This window comes from Xenopus laevis, chromosome 2L (genome assembly GCF_017654675.1).
Source record: "Xenopus laevis strain J_2021 chromosome 2L, Xenopus_laevis_v10.1, whole genome shotgun sequence".
Lineage (NCBI taxonomy): Eukaryota > Metazoa > Chordata > Amphibia > Anura > Pipidae > Xenopus > Xenopus laevis.
The window spans coordinates 44276706-44295981 of NC_054373.1; the positions used below are offsets into that span (position 1 = coordinate 44276706).

Here is a 19276-nt window from a genome sequence, read left to right on the forward strand (position 1 = left end):
TTTAGTCCATAACAGGTTCTACATCTCACCTCTCCTTGGATCCAACTCAATTTCCATCAGGTACATCTAATATGGTTGGCCAAGGGATATAACTAAAGGGCTCTCACTTAATAACATGAATACAATCAGATTATATTTGTAAAGGATAGTTGCAGGCAATATCAACAGACACTGACACATAAAACTGATGACAAGGGGATATGGTGCCAGACTGAAAATAGGTTTTCTAAATTTTTCATCTATGGGCAATACCAGTTGCCCTATTGGAGCCAGGAAGGATTTTCCCCATCTGAGCCATATTGGAGGTAGATGGCTTTTGCCTTCCTCTGTTTATAATACTTGTACGAGGGAAGGGTTGAACTTTTTCAACCTTATCATCTGTGGTAATAAATCAAAATGGGAGGAAAGATTTATAAACAGAATAAGATGGCAGTATGTAGGAGGCATGAAAGCACAAGTCACAAACAGAGTTACTAAAGTGATAAAATGTAAGAGCAGTATAGGAGAAACAGCATAAAACAAGTATAGACAGACAGACGGAAGGATGGACAGAGAGACAGACTGACAGACTGATGGACAGACACATAGACAGATAAATAGGATAGATAGAGAATATTCAACCTGGGACTATCCTGTGAGGATTAGTCCCTGAGTGAGGAAGGATTTTTTTTCCCAATCTGATCCATGTTGGACACAGATGGGTTTTTTTTTTGCCTTCCTCTAATATTTAATTGTTTGGGGATTTGTTTGTGTAGGTCAGTGTAGAACTGACAGAGTTAAATAGAATATTATCTAATAATTAGGATAGAGTAGGTTAGGGTCCTGCTCAGAGAGTCTACCTTGACGTGGTGGCAGGCTTGATATCTTTTGGCCAAACATACTGTACATATTTATATCGTCACTACATTAACAGAATAAATATGCAAAGCCATTCAGATTGTACACGATTTCTGTTTTTTTTTGTGATTAATACAATAGGCATAAAGTATGTTCAGCACAAGCCTAATTCACTAAAGAAGAAGGTATTCTGTTCCTTTAAATAAATGTTGATTGCTCCTGCTTTGTTAAATGGGATACTGACTATTAGTCTGAATGTGAAATCCCTGCCATAAAGCAAGTTCAATTATGGCTCAGAAAAAATATGAAAATATATGAGAACGTTGAAATGGATTTCTTTGTGTGTAATGATTTAGTACACATGCTGTCCAGTCCGCCTCATTTCTGGTGTTTGGCATAATAATCACGCATGCAACTAGTTATTTAGAATGTTCAATTCTAAGCAACTTTTCCTATTCATATTCCAGTCTCTTATTCAAAGCAATGCATGGTTGCTAGGGTACTTTGGAGCGTAGCAACTGGATCTGAAAATGCAAACCGGAAATCTGCTAAATAACCCAAGAACCACAAATAATAAAAAATGAAATCCAGTTCCAAATTGTCTCAGAATATCACTCAACCACTTTAATAAACTATAGAACTGTACATTTCCAGAATGAATTAGGTTACTCAAATGGAATCTGCATCGTTCAAGGTAAGTAGCAAAACAGGAACAAAAAAATCAGTTTTCTTTGGCTTGGGGCCACTTCTAAAATGTTATATGTAGAATATTATGTCACCAATTAGAATGCTGCAAAACAAAATTAAAATTTAGATGCAAAATAATTCAAAAAACATATTCAGAATTTAACAAAGAGAATGCAGTGGACTAAAAATTTTAATATAGATGCTAAAGAATTAACCAATGAGAATGCTTCTGAGCAATAATTTAATTTCAGAATTCACCAATGAGAATGCTGCTGCTGAGTGAAAAAACTTAAATTCAGAAGCAAAAGATTTCACCAATATAAAGATAGCCCAACAGCAGCTGCAATGAGCTGAGTGGTGGGCCATGGCCATTGGACCAATGGGGATCCTGCAGTCTAGGGGGCAAATTCACTATTCGCCAGGCATAGATTCGCCAGAACAACGCTAATTCACTAAAATCCGAAGTTGCATCCAGGGCGCCGAACTCTGGTGAAGTTGCGCTATCGTTACTGCGCCAAGTGAAGCGAAGTTACGCTAGCTTTGGCTAATTAGCATACGGCCGGAAGTTAAAGTAGAATGGAAGTATATGTTGCACCAAATACATTACATTACACAAGCACAGGGAACCTTAATAAAATAAAATAGAGTTATTATATTGTTCTACACATGAGCCCAGTGTATAGTTTATGTACCATATGTTAGGAAATGTATGGGGAAGCCCGGGTACCCGGCCTATAACCCTGAAAAAACTAAAAGACACCAGTGTTTTAAGAAGCCCTATACATTCCATTTCACTTCGCCTGGTCTGAGCTGGCAAAGGCAAGTCTGGCGGAACAGGTAACATTCAGTAAAATGCGCATCTTAGTGAATTTGCAAAGTAACGCTCTTTCGTCTCCTGGCGTAAGAGTGCGAAGTAGCGCTAGAGTCTATCTCCTCCGCTAGTGAAGTTACGCCAGCGCCTGTTAAATCGGTGAAGTAACGAAATGACGTCACGCTGGCAAATTTTCGCTAATGTCACCTCGCCCTTTAGTAAATTTGGCCTAGGTTGGGTCACATGGCATGTTCTAATTGGCTGTTGTAAGCTAACAGGTATGTGTAGTACAGACTGGTTTGAAGCTGTTTACCTCTGGGAGGTCCAGTAATTGCAACTCCCGTCCACCCACCTTTTGTTCTATTCGTATCTTTGTTGTATTTCATTTATTCTATATTCCTGTATTATAGGCTTGATTTTATTGGCACAGCTTTACTTTGGGTTTTTGAACATGTCCAGGTCTTTATATGGTAGATCCACAATCTGGTGAGTTTGGTTACTGGGCCGCCAGTAGCCTATGGCTTCAGTGAAACTCCCGGCAGCTTATGACTCCTGCTTCAAGTTATGTTTTCCTGCCTGTTGCTCCTTTTAACAACAGTTGGCATATTGTATAAAGTTATTGGCTTTTTAATAAAGCAAATTGTGGTCATTTTTCTTTCAAATGTGTGTCTGTATTTATTCTTTGTATGGGGGGGGGGGAATGGCCACTGAGGCTCCTGTTTGGTTTTTGGCAACCATGCTGCTGACCAAAGATTAACATATAGATGCAAAAGAATTAACCAATGAGAATGCTTCTGACCAAAAATTTCAATTCAGTATTCACCAATGAGAAAGCTGCGACCAAAGATTTCAATTCAGATGCAAAATAATTAACCAAGGAGAATGCTTATGATAACAGCTCCCAGAACCCCCAAAACCTTTAGAAGAAACACAAGAAGAGCGGCAGCATTGTGGGTTGCAAGTCACAAGTTATTTATTTTAAAGAGGCTGGAAATGAAAACTAAGCATTAGTACATGAATAATCCGTGGAATTGTGTATCAGGACTGCGCTTACAGCTGTGCAATACATTGATGAAAAGAAAACTTTGGCAAAGAGAACTTTAAAAACATCTACACTTATAAAGACTTTCACAGAAAAGAGATTCTATACAGAGATGTACAAAAGTTAAATAATATAAAAGTTGGAATGTTTCTTTCACGTGAAACCTTTCACATTCATGGTTTCATTAATTAATTTATGGTTTCATTAATTGTTGATGCTAACTTGATTATTACCTTTCCTGTGTTTGGTTATGGCTTTCCAGATCCGACAGAACTCTCCTCCCCTGAAGTGCAGAGAACACAAAGGAAGGGGTTAAGGAGCACATCACACAAGGGGATGTCTTTTGGAAGGGGCTAAACAATTCTACACAGACTTGAAAAGTCTCATATCCTTTAATGGAGAAAGAAAGTCCTATTTAATTGAGGGTGCCAAAAGTTGTGCACCCTCAAATGCTTATATATACTTACCTGACACCCCAGGCTGGTGCTCCTATCAGGAGAAAACTGCACCGATCCGGAGGTTCTTCCAGCGAGCACCACAGATCGATCATCTTCCTTCTACTTTCTTCAAATTTCCCAGGGCAGACACATGCCCAGTAGAAGGAAATAGCCGACTTCTTCATTAAAGTTCGGCTTTTCCCGTTACTGCACATGCTCAGTCGCACAGAGAAAGCTGAAAGTGGATCACTCCGTTGTGCTCACTGGAAGAATTCCCGGCCTGGTGCAGTTTTCTGCTGATAGGAGCACCGGCCTGGGGTTTAAGGTAAGTAAATACATTCAACTGGGGGTGCCTAACTTTTGGCAACCCCAAGTAAACTCAGCCTTTCCTTCTCCTTTAAAGGACAAAGAAAGGTCCAAGTTCTCCTCTTCAGTAAAAACTGCATGGCCCAGGGAACACATTTCCAGAGCACCACTCCACCATCTTACTTATTCCCAGGCGCCCCCAGCTTGGGCATGAACAGTAAGTAAAGTCAGATTTTTCTCTATTGTGCAGCACAAGGGACTCCTAGAAATGAAATGAAAATGATGGAGTGGCACAGTTAGCTTTGAAAGTTGTGAAAGGATTCAGTGACCCCCCCAACCACCAGTGGAAAAACAACTGTGACTGTTATTTTTGTACAAAACAAGCACATGACTGTGTGGTATAGGTGCCCTCTGGGAGGCCATTAGGGTGTCAATGAAAATAGTAAGAAACAGAATATAAAAGAGCCATGTTGTTATGTGTATGAATTGTCTAATAAAGAATATTACATTGCAAGATGCACATCTGTTTATTTGTTTGTGAGGGTTTTGTAAGATATTGCACATTCCTCCTACACTGACACATATTAATAGTTCAGTTGCTCTTTCCTGTTAGGAACAAGCTGTGGGCATGAAGCACAACACAAACGTTGCCACATATAATTTCTTCAACGACTTGATTCTCAGTTCTCTTCCGTTATCCAGAAAACTCAGAATTACAGAAAGGTCGTCTCCTGCAGACTCCATAATAATGAAATAATCCAAATTTTTTAAAATTATTTCCATTTTCTCTGTAATAATAAAACAGTAGCTTGTACTTGATCCAAACTAAGATATAATTAATCCTTATTGGAAGCAAAACCAGCCTATTGGGTTAAGTTAATGTTTACATGATTTTCTAGTTGACTTAAGGTATGAAGATCCAAATTACGGAAAGATCCATTATCTGGAAACCTCCAGGTCCTGAGCATTCTGGATAACAGGTCCCATACCTGTACTCAAAGGATATAAGCACAGGAGTCTGAAATACATTTTTTACTGTGTTAATGACAAGGGTTAATCAGTGTAGCATTAAAGGAGTTGTTCACCTTTACATTATTTTGGAAAGATCAATTATTATTATGGAAAGATCAATTATCTTTTATATGACTTGTACATGAACTTGGCGTGTTTTAGGTTGCGAATAGTCTAAATCGAATTCTTAATGGGCCAGATCTCGAAAATCGAATTTGAATTATATTTAAAAATTAGATTGAAGTTTGGATAATTCACTTCTCAAATTTGACAATTTAGACAATAAGAAAATTAGAAAACTTAAATTTTCAATTTGACCCTTAATAAATCTGCACCCTAGTCTTATCCAGCTGTTCCATGGATACCTTTATTTGTTATGCATGGTAACAAGAAATAAGAGAGCTGCTTGCCAATAAGACTGAACTTGGGAAAATCCCACACGTCGTTTTTTACCTGGTTTACTGCATCGTCAGTAGCTCCAAGTTCCCTCAGCCAATTAACAAGTTCTTGGTCTGTGGGGTTGTCGTGTGACACATAAGGGACAGGTGTCTGTGGAAAGAATTACAAAAAGGTCAGGACAGACTTATACAGGAACAGTATAAAGTGACATTATCCTCCCCTTCTGTAACGTCTGCTGAGAGCAGCACAAACTTCATATAAAGACAGAATGCACAGTCTGAGCAATTTGTTTTCTCTTAGCGGAGAGTTGTTGTGTGTAATAAATCAATGCAGAATACATTGGATTTATTCCTCTGAAATCTCTGGATCAGATTTGATTGGTTGTTGTGGTGAGATATAATTTGGCAGCTCCCAATAGGCAATACACAAGGATAGATAAATACTGGGGAGAAAAAACAGTGTCTGGATGTTTTACTGAACATTTATAGACAGAAGAGATACTGTATATGTCCAACATATAAATATTCCTGAAGGCTACGATCACTTACTTTCTCATGACTCTTAGCCAGTGTACGACTCTAGGGCCACCATACACAGGCAAGTGTCACATGAGCAACTTCTTTATAGATATAACTTACATGTATATTGTCAATTTTTATATACAGTGTAAATAAAAGAAAGTTACCTGTCCCTGTGCAAGATAAATATTCGTACTTCAACTGTGCTAAGCAATTAGCCTGACTGGTCTGATTTGTATTTGTGTTTACTTTCACAATGTATAAGTACGTTGTACTTTCTCTTTTATTTCTTATAGTATTAAACCTATAGGCACGGGCCATTCTGCACAGGAGTGGAATTTGCAATACCAGTTGCTCTAGTCCTCTAGTCCCTTGGGCCACTCCCTACAGGTCAGTTGGGTTTCATTGTTTCATACACGCTGCTCGATAATAGACTAGACACCAATGAATAACAGGCTTACATGCTTGTGAAACAAATAAAAAACATACTATACGTCAGTGTAATGGTATTTGTGAGCTGTGATCATTCTGGTGTTGTTTGCAAAGCAAATCTTCCATGTGACAGTTGTGGTCCTTACAACTTACAGTGAAGTGGAAGGGGTTTGGGGTGTATATGGACATGGTTTGGTACATCAGGCCGTCAACATTCTTATTAGTCTATATCATAATATTTGAACAAAATTAGGTGCATTTTAACTATATTTATATGGTGCTCCACTATTCAAAACAATTAAACAGATTGATGGATTCAAGTACCCATTCACATACCCCAAATCTGTGTCATCTGTATTTTCCTCTGCCAGTAGGACAATCCCCACAGTTTGGTTTGCAGTTGAAAATATCTGCAGATCCTGCGTTTCCTTTATTTTCCATGTTTTTATTGAATTGCGAGTTTACAATAGTTTAGTTATTATTCCATGTTTGTCTGGCAACAACTCACCAGAATGTAGATCTACATGCTGTTTCATGCTGTTCTCTCTGTCCCTTTAGAGTGCCATGACGGAGGTACCTTATTAAGTGATACTTTTCTATTCATTTTCCCATCAAACTTTCCTCAATTAAATCTCTTTACCACGGGTAACTATTTTTCTTCACTTGATGAGGGTAAGGCTTCTCTGCTCCAGCCTTAGGTCTTGAATGCATGTAAATAATGGCAACTCTCCATCCCCACACTCAGTGTTTGTACTGCTGCGTGTTCCCTAGGGCACTGCACTCGGCATCACATGTACCAATCAGAGTGGCAGCACCTATGTGTGCACCTATGCATTGAAGCGTGCATCAATTAGCCAGGAAAGGACATGTTAGGCTAACAGCAGTAACTATTAAGACAAGATCGTACAATCATTCCAATACGTAGTGGTTTAACTCAATCAATAGCATAGTGAAAATAAACAATGTTTTAGGGTTGGATTTCAGCCATGCTTCATGAGACACTTGACGTCCATCCATAACGCGAGGCTTGGGGTAGTACTGCATAGTCTACACCAGGGGTCCCCAATGTTTTTTACCCATGAGTCAAATTAAAATATAAAAAAAATTTGGGGAGCAACATGATCATGCAAAAAGTTCCTGGGGATGCCAAATAAGGCCTGTGATTGGCTATTGGTTAGCCCATATATGGACTGGCTGCCTACAGTAGGCTCTTTTTGGCAGTATACAAAGTTTTGATGCCACAAAATTCTAAAATAATCACCTGCTTCAAGGCCACTAGAATCAACATCCAAGGGGTTGGTGAGCAACATGGTGCTCGCGAGCCTCTGCTTGGGGATCACTGTTCTACACATATTGTATTACCAGGCCTTTCAGATTCAGAACATATCAAAGCAGCACTCTTCTGACCAATAGGTGCCCCAGATGATCAGTAATATATATTTAAATCTCACAATACCAATTAGGAGACGTAACGGGTCAAATTCGCCCATCCCTAGGTATTTGCACAAATGACAGAAATGGCAATTCCCAGTGTAACTTCAAGCAGGTCTGCGCTTGTGTTTTATTCACAGCAGAGTTTTTCACACAACAGGGCACTTTTCAATTTCATATGCAAACAAATTATTCTTCTAAAACCCCGAACAGATGCACATTCTGAATATCTAGGACACCTGCTGTCTGAAAGTGCCTCAGCCACTAGGGCAACACAATCCAGTAGTTAAATATTTCACCCAGACTTTTGCCATTTCACCTCTAAGCTGCACCAGTCTTGCAGTGCTGGGGTCTTGAGTTTGATTCCAGCCAGAGCATTCTTTTGTGGGTTTTCTGTCTGTACTTCAGAATGCCAACACATACAGATTAAGTGACTTCTAGTGTGTGAATGTGATAGGGAGCTTTGATTGTAAGCTCCACTGGGGCAGGGACTGATGTGGATCATGAGCTCTGCAGAATATGTTAGAGCTATATAAATAAAGGGTTTTCCGCCTTGACAAAGCTCTTTAGCGAAACATGCGTCGGCGTTCCCTGAATTTTCAAATTGTTCTTCTGATTCAAATCGATTCTTTCTTAAAACTTAGCTAATAGATTAACAGGCTGGTTCTGAGTATAACCGAAGTGGTGCTAAGCGCTGTTGGGTCAAATCCTCCTTTTCTTTATAACCTCTTCATTCTTCCTTCCATTCAGTGGCATAACTACCGGGGGAGCAGGGGGTACAATTGGACCAGGACCCGCACCCCCCACAGGGCCCCGGCAGATCCTGCCACACTGTAGCCGGCTGCAGTCCTAGTTAGGGTTGCCACCCGGCCGGTATTTTACCGCCCTAGCCGGTAAAACACCTGCCAAGGCCAGGGGCTGATATTACAAATTTACAGGCAATGCAGTTGCCTGTAATTTGCAATATCCTTTAAAAAAAACCCTCGGCCTGCCCTCATTTGCTCAGAACTTACCTTTTTTTAAAAGTGTTCCTCACATCGTCTCGATGTTGCGCCGCCCCTTTTTGTGGCACAATGCATAGCCCCGACCCTTTTTGCATCATGGACCGCCTCCTTTTTGTACCCGCCCCCCACCGGCCGGTTATTTTTATCACTAAAGGTGGCAACCCTAGCCCTAGTAGTCTGGAGTGTGGTGTGGGCGTGCTGTGGGAAATAAATAATAACTTAATAAGTGATAAGTGAATGGAGAGGTGCCGGGCGGGGTTGTGCAGGGTGAAGCACTGTCCGTATTCATTAGGAAGAGCCCTAAGAAAATGTTTTTCTTGCTCTCCCCTTTCTGGCAGCTCTGGTCTGCATTCTGAGTGTTTTATGGGCATTATAAATGAAATTGCATTAGTGGCTTTTTTTTTTCAGAACAATGAGATACTTTAGAAAGAGCTAAAATAGATGCTCATCTATCTATAAATATTCAAAGTGGGCATGCAGGCCCTGATTTGTGGTGAGGCCACAAAGGCCCGGGCCTAGGGTGGGCGTCAGGACCGCGTTGCCTCTGGGCACCTGCCCACTAAATCCAGCCCTGTGGGCATGGTCTAACTTCTGCGGTAACACCCCTTAGTTTGCTCATAGCCTTTACAGAGAGATCCCATAGAACTATGGCAGCATAGGTATTCCCCTGTACTAAGCACAATTCAGCAGGAACAGTCCCCTAAGTTTGCTCATAGTCTGTACAGAGAGAGATACAGTAAAACTATCCCAGTCCCCTCAGTCTGAAATATAATGCATTGCTTTTCCTTGATTTCATATCCTGTTGTCCCTAATTTTACACCCATTGCCCCCCATAGTGTAACATTAAATGGGTGGTTCACCTTCAGATTAACTTTTAGTATGTTATTGAATGGTAAATTCTAACCAACATTTCAATTGGTCTTCATTCTTTTCTTTTAATATTTATTCAGTTCTCTCCTTCTGAGTTTTTCCAGCTTTCAAATGGGGATCACTGACCCCCATCTAAACAACAATGACTTGTAAGGCTATACATTTATTGTTATTGGTACTTGTTTTTTTTTTCATTCAGGCTCTCTGCAATTCATATTCCAATATTTCATTCAAATCAATTCATAGTTGCTAGGGTAATTTGGTCACTAGCAACCAGACTGCTGAAATTGCAAAGTGATGCTGAATAAAAAGCTAAATAATGCAAACCGCAAATAAAAAAAATGAAAAAACCAAAGTTTCTAAGAAATTCCCTCTGTGCACCATATTAAAGTTAATGTAAAGGTGAACAACTCCTTTAATGCTACACTGATTAACCCTTGTCATTAACACAGTAAAAAATGTATTTCAGACTCCTGTGCTTATATCCTTTGAGTACAGGTATGGGACCTGTTATCCAGAATGCTCAGGACCTGGAGGTTTTCAGATAATGGATCTTTCCGTAATTTGGATCTTCATACCTTAAGTCTACTAGAAAATCATGTAAACATTAACTAAACCCAATAGGCTGGTTTTGCTTCCAATAAGGATTAATTATATCTTAGTTTGGATCAAGTACAAGCTACTGTTTTATTATTACACAGAAAAAGGAAATCAGTTTTAAAAAGTTGAATTATTTGATTATAATGGAGTCTATGGGAGACTGTGTTCCAGTCCAATTCCCCGGTGGGGGGTGGGGTCTGTTTCACGTAGGGGGGCCAGTTGTAGATATACGTACCAGGGCCCTTAGGGGTCTAGTTACGCCACTAGGCTTGATATACAAATTAAAAGAAATTTACCCCAGCACTCCAACATACAGCCCCCTGGGAAGCCTATTTTTGCACAACTGAACTGCAACTGACGGGGTGCATCAGTTAATGCATGTAACTAAAAGTGTCTCTTTTGTGTTAGTTGCAGTTCAATTGTGCAAAAATAGGCTTCCCAGGGGCTGTATGTTGGAGTGCTGGGGTAAATTTCATTAAATAGTTTTTTAAAAATTTTTTTTAATTATTTGCCTTTTTATTTTCTTCCCAGCTTTCAAATGGGGGTCATTAACCCCATCTAAAAAAACAATGCTCTGTGATGCTACAAATGTATTGTTATTGCTGCTTTTTATTACTCATTACTTTTGATTACTCTCCTATTCATATTCCCGTCTCTTATTCAAATCAATGCATGGTGTCTGTGGTAATTTGGACCCTATCAACCAGATTGCTGAAATTGCAAACTGGAGAGCTACTGAATAAAAATAACTTAAAAACCACAAATAACAAAAACAACTGCAAATTGCATCTGTAATTGCAGATTGTATTTGCAGTTGTAAATGACCCCTCATGTAGGGTTTGGCCACAGCAGCTTGGGGATCGAATCATAATTCCCCATCAGATGCTATGCACATTCAATGCCATTCTAGAGCAGAGATAGACAGACGCTAACATTCCCAGCCTCACTCTATAAGGCAAGCAGATTCTGTCAGTTGTAGTTCTGCAACATCTCAAACAATAAAGATGGCCAGTAATAGACAAAGAGACTGTAAATCATGTAGTTTAATCAGATCAGTAAACCTCCAATTGAACTGTTTGGTTTCCAGCCCCGGAGCGGAGTCGGCAGTTCCACGTGTTTTCCATTATTGCCGGAATGGTTTTCTGCAGGTATATAACGTTAGAAGGGAACATTTTGTCACAAATGAAATTTCAGTTGGTCTTTATTTTAATTTTCTATAGTTCTAATCAAATTTTTGTTGGTCTTCATTTTTAATAATTAGTTGACTTTTCTCCTTACTTTTAAAATGAGGGTCACTGACCCCTGCAGCCAAAAAGCTATTGCTCTCTGCGGCTACCATTTTATGACTTATCTTTCTTTTCAGGTCCTTTTCTTATTCATATCCCAGTCTCTCACTCATTGGTTGCTAGGGTAGTTTGGCCCTAGCAACCAGCTAGATGCTGAAATGCCAGACAGGAGCGCAGCTGAACAGAAGGTTAAATACAGTAATTCAAAAAAAAAAATGAAGACCCATTGCAAATTGTCTCAGACTAGCACTTCAGTACTAAAAGTTAATTTAAAGGTAACAGACCCTTTTACATCTTTCCCAAAACATTCGATACGAGTCTTGCCTTGTATATACAAACAATAAGTGATTTCATTTGTCAACCTGTCACTTATATTACCTGCATGAAATTCTCAGGCAGGGCCTTATAATTACAGGTATGTCTAGACGCTACTGATGGTTAAACCTGACTTTCAGGCAACAGCACCCACTTTTATGACACTTTCACATGTATCTCTGTTGTATTTATACCTTGAAGATTAAGGGGCTTATTTACTATTGACCAGCCCAGTGCTAAGTGCACAAAAATGCTGTACTTACATATATTTTCCTCGTTTTCATTTTCTTTATTTAAGTTTTTTGAGTTATTTAGCTTTTTATTCGACATAGCTTCAATTTGCATTTTAAGCAATCTGGTTGCTAGGGTGCAAATTCCCTTAGCAACCATGCACTTATTTGAATAAGAAACTATAATATGAATAGGAGAGGGGCTGAATAGGAGGATCAGTAATAAAAAGTAACAATAACTACATTTGTAGCCTTACAGAGCATTTGTTTTTTAGAAGGGGTCAGCGACGCCCATTTGAAAGCTGCAAAGAGTCAGAAGAAAAAGGCAAATAACTATAAAACTATAAAAAATAAATAATGAAAACCAATTGAAATTGGTGCTTAGAATTGGACATTCTAGAACATATGAAAAATCACCTTAAAGGTGAACCACCCCTTTAAAGTGCAATACCCCACCCACTCAATGTCGCACAATTAACTGCACACAATTGAAGAGGGTGTTTGCATGTCCTGTTTGCCTGGTGCACTGTGCAAGTTGAGGTTTCACATGCCATTCAGTAGCCAATGAATAGAAAGGAGTAGTTCACCTTTACAGTAACTTTGAGTGCATTATAAAATGTCCTATTGTTAGGATTCTTTCAATTGGTCTTCATTTTTTGCACATTGATTTGCCTTCCTGGTTTGCCAATGTTCACTTTGCAATTTAAAATCTGGTTGTTTGGGGGGGGGTACTTGTTATTGTAACTTTTTATGACTTTTCTTTAAATTCAGGCCCACTCCTATTCATATTCCAGTCTGTCATTCAGATAACTGCCTGGTTGTTAGGGTAAAGTGGATCCTAGCAACCAGTTAACTGATGGCATTACAAACTGGAGAACCCGAAGTTTCCTCGTGAGGCAACTTCGGAAAACGAACTGCCGCGTCTTATTAGCACTGGCGTTTTTGCATTTTAAGCCGGCGCTGAGTCAAGGAAGGAATTTAGGGAGATTGGTCGCTGCAAAGACGAGGCGATTAGTCGCCAGACGACCAAATCTCCCCAAAACGCCCAGTGTGGACTTACCCCAAAGGAGAATTAAAGAAGAAACTAGAAATGTTGTACATTATGTTTTGGGCTTCTGTACCAGCACTAGGCAACCACATCCCTTTAGCAGTAAAGATCTGTGTCTCCAAAGATGCCCCAGTAGCTCCCCATCTTCTTTTCTGCTTAGATTCTCAACAGCTACTCAGAGCCCACTGAGCATGTGAGTGTCACAGACACTTTCCAAGATGGTGACCCCCCCCCTGTGACAAGTTTGAAGTCCTGGGTCATTGCTGCTATTGACAAGCTGAAACTTTAGGCTGGTGCTATAAGTTCAGTATGTACAATATGGCAATTTTAGCCATATTCATTTTTAGGGTTTAGTTCTCCTGTGGAAAAAAACCTTTAATAAAAACAATTGGAATACATGAGCAGAAACCTGCACTTGTAAAGCCCTGGGCTTTGGGATTACTGAGCCAGGAGGCAAGATGGCAGTATCCAGCTGTTGTACCAGCCCAGGATCTTGAAGTTACAAATTATTACTACTGGTGGGTGCCTAACAAATACCACACCCAGTCATTAACCCATGTCCTACCAGCAAAGAGCATTGTTTTCTCTGTGTAAATGATATCCACATCCTAGTACTGTTGTACTAAACACGTCTTTTTTTTTTTTAATTCTGGTAAATATTCCCTGCCTGCGCTTTTGTGCTTTTATCAAAAAAATTCACTGTAGGTTTACCAGATCACTTATAAATCTAGAAAATCCACCTAGAAGGGCCACACTGATTGCACTTTAAATGAAATCCGATGCAGCTCTGTGACTTGAAATGACCCTGAATGTTCAAGTAAAATAATTCACAGGGGAAACATTTGAAAATTTTCTGTGTTCCAACTGATCCTATTTTTACTCTGTTTTTAAATAATTGTTATAAATGAATGTAAAGCGCTGGGTAACTTGCTGGCACTATATAAATACAGGATGATAATGAACTTTAAACTAGTCCCAACTAGAGCCTATGAGTAAGTCTATGAGAGTGTCCCAGGAGGCATGAAACGCGTCATGCTTTGGTCCTTATATTCTAATAAATGTTTTTGTACTTTTAAATCTTTTATTATTTTTGGGAATACTCATCTTTTTTTTGGTTTGTATCATATGTACCCTCAGACTGGGGCGAACTGTGAGTTCTTTTCCCTTATTTATTGTTTACTGCTCCTATTATATACATTCAAACACTGGGTAGTGCCTACAACTGAATTGGCATCCACACACTATCTACTGTATCTATTTAGTTCCAACTAGAGCCAAAATCCCCCTGTATTACACCCTTGTACGCTTCTGGTTTTCATATGAGAATATATATATATATATATATATATATATATATATATATATATATATATATATATATATATATATACATACATACACATATATACATACACACATACAATACAATAATTAAATAAAAGGAACAGGACACAGATTAGTTTCAAAACAGAAATGTATTTCACGGATCTATACATGCTATACATGACATGCCAATTATGAATCTATAATTTATAATAAAATATCCACATTTGCGTCGACTTCTGTATAAGAACAATATATCACAAACGTACGAACATGAAGTTTTGAAGTTGGATTTGCAGTGACGAATTATTTGGATGTCACCATGCTAAAGCTTATAGCGCAGCCGGCAGGTTTATGTTGCCTTTCACATAAACAAAAGGGGATGTAGTGCCCCCCTATACACACACATACACACACACACGAATGATGGGCCAATAAACTCGGCAGGTGCGAATGCATGGAAAATTTCCGCGTTTTACCAGCAGGGAATAAATTCACGAAACTGCAGTGAAAATTTGCTGGGTCAAAAAAAATAATTGCCCGCACGTCAGACTAGTCACATAAAAACTGTTGCACGTCAAAATTTTTCAGACACCCATTAACTAATGCGGGCATCAAAATTGCTGCAGGCGGCAAATTTTTTGGTGAAACGGGACAAATTCACCCATCGCTAACACACACAATGCTTGGAATCAGATACTGGTTTTAAGCTGCATGACATACAGGGCCATACAGGTGTAACTCACAACTGCAGTACCAGATGTATGTTTTCTTTAACATAAACAAGTTCATTTACTAACACCTGGAATAGAAATGCATTGTCTGCATTCATTCAATGTCAGTTATTTCTGCTTGACATATGTAGACAGCAATATTCTAGATGATTGTTGCTTATTTGCAGTACAAAGATGGGAAAACTACTGGTGACATGACCTCCCTACAGGGTGAATGATTGGATAGCATTGAGATTTGTGTCCTGTGGCTATTTGTTGCACCGGATTAAGAATCCTTTTAAATTCATCTTTGGCCAGAAGGCTGAATAATTGGATCTAATCAGCATATCTCCCAACTGTCCTGTTTTTTTGCGGGACGGTCCCGTATTATTACAGCTCATCCCACAGTCCCGGATTGTTACTGAAATGTTCCGAGATTTTGGGTGATCTCCTGCACTGATGCCAGAAAAAGATACAAAGTTTCTAAAACTTAATTAAATAAGAGACCTTTTGGCAGAGAGCCCAGCATACTCAGAACCTGCATACATTTGTAACAATTTAAGATAAGCAAAGATATCATTCTAACTATTTAATATAAGAAGGCCTCTTGGGAGAACTGAGGCTTACAGCTTAAAGGGCAATTCACCTGCATTAGCAAAACTGTAATTACACAAAACATATCTCTAAAACACCCAGAAGTGTGTTCAAACTTTCCATAACCAGCCAAATTTTGTATAATGGACATGGTAGTCAGGGGGTGTGGCGACAAAATTGACGTGGTCAAAAAATTTTGGCAGGGCAGAATTATTTGTCCCGATTTCTGATTTTTAAATGTTGGGAGGTATGATTCAATTCTGTATGTGGCCAATCTAATCTAATCTGGGGTCTAATAGAAATAATGAGGCTTCTATGCTATATTCTAATGAAGATATTTATATATGTGTTTGTCTGCATTTTCAGGTGTAAGTTTCCCTTCAGTAGTACTGGCTCTTTGCAGCCTGGATATGCCCCTGGGATATTAAAAAAAAAACCTGCCAAAACTGGATCTGTCAGGCTTTTCCCATTGAAGTGAAAGGAAAATGGCATGGGTTGATTTTGGATGATTTTCAGCATCATGTGACACCAGAGTAAAACTAGGGATGCACTAAATCCAGCAATCAGTTTGGGATTCGGCCAGGATTTTGCCTTTTTCAGCAGGATTCGGACAAATCTGAACTTGCATATGTAAATTAGGTGTGGGAAGGGAAATCACGTGGCTTTTTGTCTCAAAACAAGGAAGTAAAACATTATTTTCCCTTTCCTGTCTATAATTTGCATAGGCAAATTAGGATTCGGATTTGATTCGGTATTTGGCCGAATCTTTCACAAAGGGTTCGGCCGAATCCCAAATAGTGGATTAAGTGCATCCCTAAGTGAAACACCCATGTTCTGTATTATGCATAGAATGCATGTTCTTCATTTAGGACCTGCATTAGCAGCCTGTATGAACTGAATACTCCCTTTATTACTTGCTTTGCATGGAAATCAATGAGAATGGCAAGTAAGTGTTATATATATATATGTATATATTTGTATTTATATATAGAACAACGCCAACATACTGATCATTACTGAATGGCTGCCTAAGCAAATGGTTTATTGTTTTTAGCTTGTTACAGAGAATGACAGTTTTGTAAAACCAGGACAAAATCATAACAGAATATATACAGATAAATAAACAATGATCAAATTCACCAAATAACCTTGCTAACGTTACAGCGTATGGCACTTCATGTTTACTCAGTGAGTACACTCACACTCAGTAGCACACCTATACAGTGCATCAGTCTACTAGGCAGTGATACTTACTAGCAAGTGGCCAGACTTCAGTACAGCTCCCCAAATCTACCTGAGAACGCACCCAGCACTACATACAAGTAAATGAATGCCACAAATGAAGCATTCAGCCAAATACAAATCTTCTATACAGCGATGGCAGACATGTGATTCCTCCGCCCCAGTGTTTTAAGTACAACTCTGAGCACCCTTTAGCTTTTAGGGCAGAGACACACGCTCAGATTCGGGGGGAGATTAGTCGTCAAGCAACAAATCTCTTCTTCTTCGGGGCGACTAATCTCCCTGAACTGCCTCCCACCGGCAATTTACATTCTAGCTGGCGGGAGGCAGTTCAGGGAGATTAGTCGCCCCGAAGAGGAGATTTGTCACTTGACGTGCGTCTCTGCCCTTAGTCGCCTAGCGTCAAATTTCCTCTTCTTCGGGGCGACTAATCTCCAAGAATTGCCTCCCGTGGGCTAGAATGTAAATCACTAGCGGGATGGCAATTGGTGCGCTTCGTTTTCCAAAGTCGCCCAAAGGTGCCTCACGAGGAAACTTCAGGCGACTTCGGAAAATGAACCGCTCCCAGGCCCATCCCGCCGGCGATTTAGATTCTAGCAGGCGGGAGGAAGTTCGGGGAGATTAGTCGCCCCAAAGAAGAGGTGATTTATCGTCGGGCAACTAAACCTCCCAGAATCTGAGCATGTGTCTCTACCCTTAGCGGTATGCTGGGTGTTGTAGTTGACCATCCTTTATATAATATCACTTTTAATTTCTGGCAGTGATTTTATAATTTAAAGTCTAATTGGAAGTTTGCATGAACGGAAAAAAGCTCAGTTCCTGGTGCCTACGTTTCAGTATACACACAAATTGCAGAACTGCACAGGAAGAATTAAAAAGATCTATGATGTGGACTGGTGGATTTACAACAAGGAGGTTACCTCCTTCAAGCCTGTCAGCATATGTTGGGAACTTAGAGCTGGATGGGCATTTTTCATTGTTCACCTGCAACAAGCTCCACTTTGCGACTCCCGCAGCGATGTTTTTCTTACATACTTATGGGCAGACTCATCCGTACCTGTCAGTCAGTTACATGAGATGATGATCACCCACTGCTGGTGCAACTAAACCTTAACAGATGGGAAGGACTTGCTTCTTCTCATATAAAGTTGCATTTTTATGGTCTGCAATCTGCTGCCCAGTGGTCACACAGTTATGTGCAAGGACACAATGCCCCTGCTGCAACCGCTGGGTTTTTTTTGGACTATGTAAGGGCAGTTAGTCACTGAAAGTGAGGCTATTGTGAGCAAGTACAACACAGGTGAAGGTTCCCAAGTACCAAGAAGTATATTTACAACAAAACAGAATTTCTTTTAATAGGTCACAATGCCTCACCAGTTTTGGGTTTCCCCCCCCATCAATGAAGCCTTGTGCAATTACACTCAATAGCCGACAGGGTAGACCTCTATATACATCTTCTAATTTAGCTTTTCGGGAATCAAAACTGTTCTTCAGTATGCACGATACTAACAGCTCCACTATTTCAACTCACTTTGGACGGAATCTCATTTGGGTACGCCTTGATCAAGCTTATCACACACCACGACTGTTCTTCAGCAGCCGGGCACTTTGTGACTGCCATTTAGATGATGCATGTCAATATACCTCACACATATCATTTGTTTCTACATGATCTTGCAGGCCAATCCTTTCCTGCTATGTAAAGTGCTCAGTATACATTCCTTTTCAAAACAAAAAAAGAGAATCAATTCTTCCAGTGACCACCTACCTATGTTATAGATCAGATTCTAAGAGCTGAAATGAAAACCGACTTGTACGGAATCCAATTATTACACTACTTGCTGTGCCAATAAAGACAAGATTGTTTTCTAGTCCAAAGAAATTTCTATGTGAGAATGAGATGCAGCCGAGGAGCCATCTGCGCTGAAGCAGAGCTCTTTAACAACATTATATAGAGAGACTTGCAAATTATGTTCAGCCCTGATATTATAAATCCAGTGTTCGAGATCCCCCGGAAGCAGCTCATTGTCTTAGCGCCAGCTCAAAGCGTCTCCTTCGTCAAGTTACAGCGCCGACCCTGTTAAATGATATAATGGAGATGGAGTCAGCAGTAATTACACAATCTGAGAAATAATAGAGA

At 39.6% G+C, this 19276-nt stretch overlaps 1 protein-coding gene across 13 annotated transcripts in view; it reads right to left on the minus strand.

The window, feature by feature from the left end:
• Positions 1 to 18749: 18749 nt before the first annotated feature.
• map7d2.L (MAP7 domain containing 2 L homeolog) overlaps positions 18750 to 19276 on the minus strand; it is a 92717-nt gene continuing 92190 nt past the window's right edge. For all 13 annotated transcript variants that reach the window (XM_041581804.1, XM_041581805.1, XM_041581801.1 and 10 more), the window contains one exon: positions 18750 to 19213. The gene's annotated coding sequence lies outside the window, so the exon portion shown is untranslated. The remainder of the gene's footprint in view (positions 19214 to 19276) is intronic.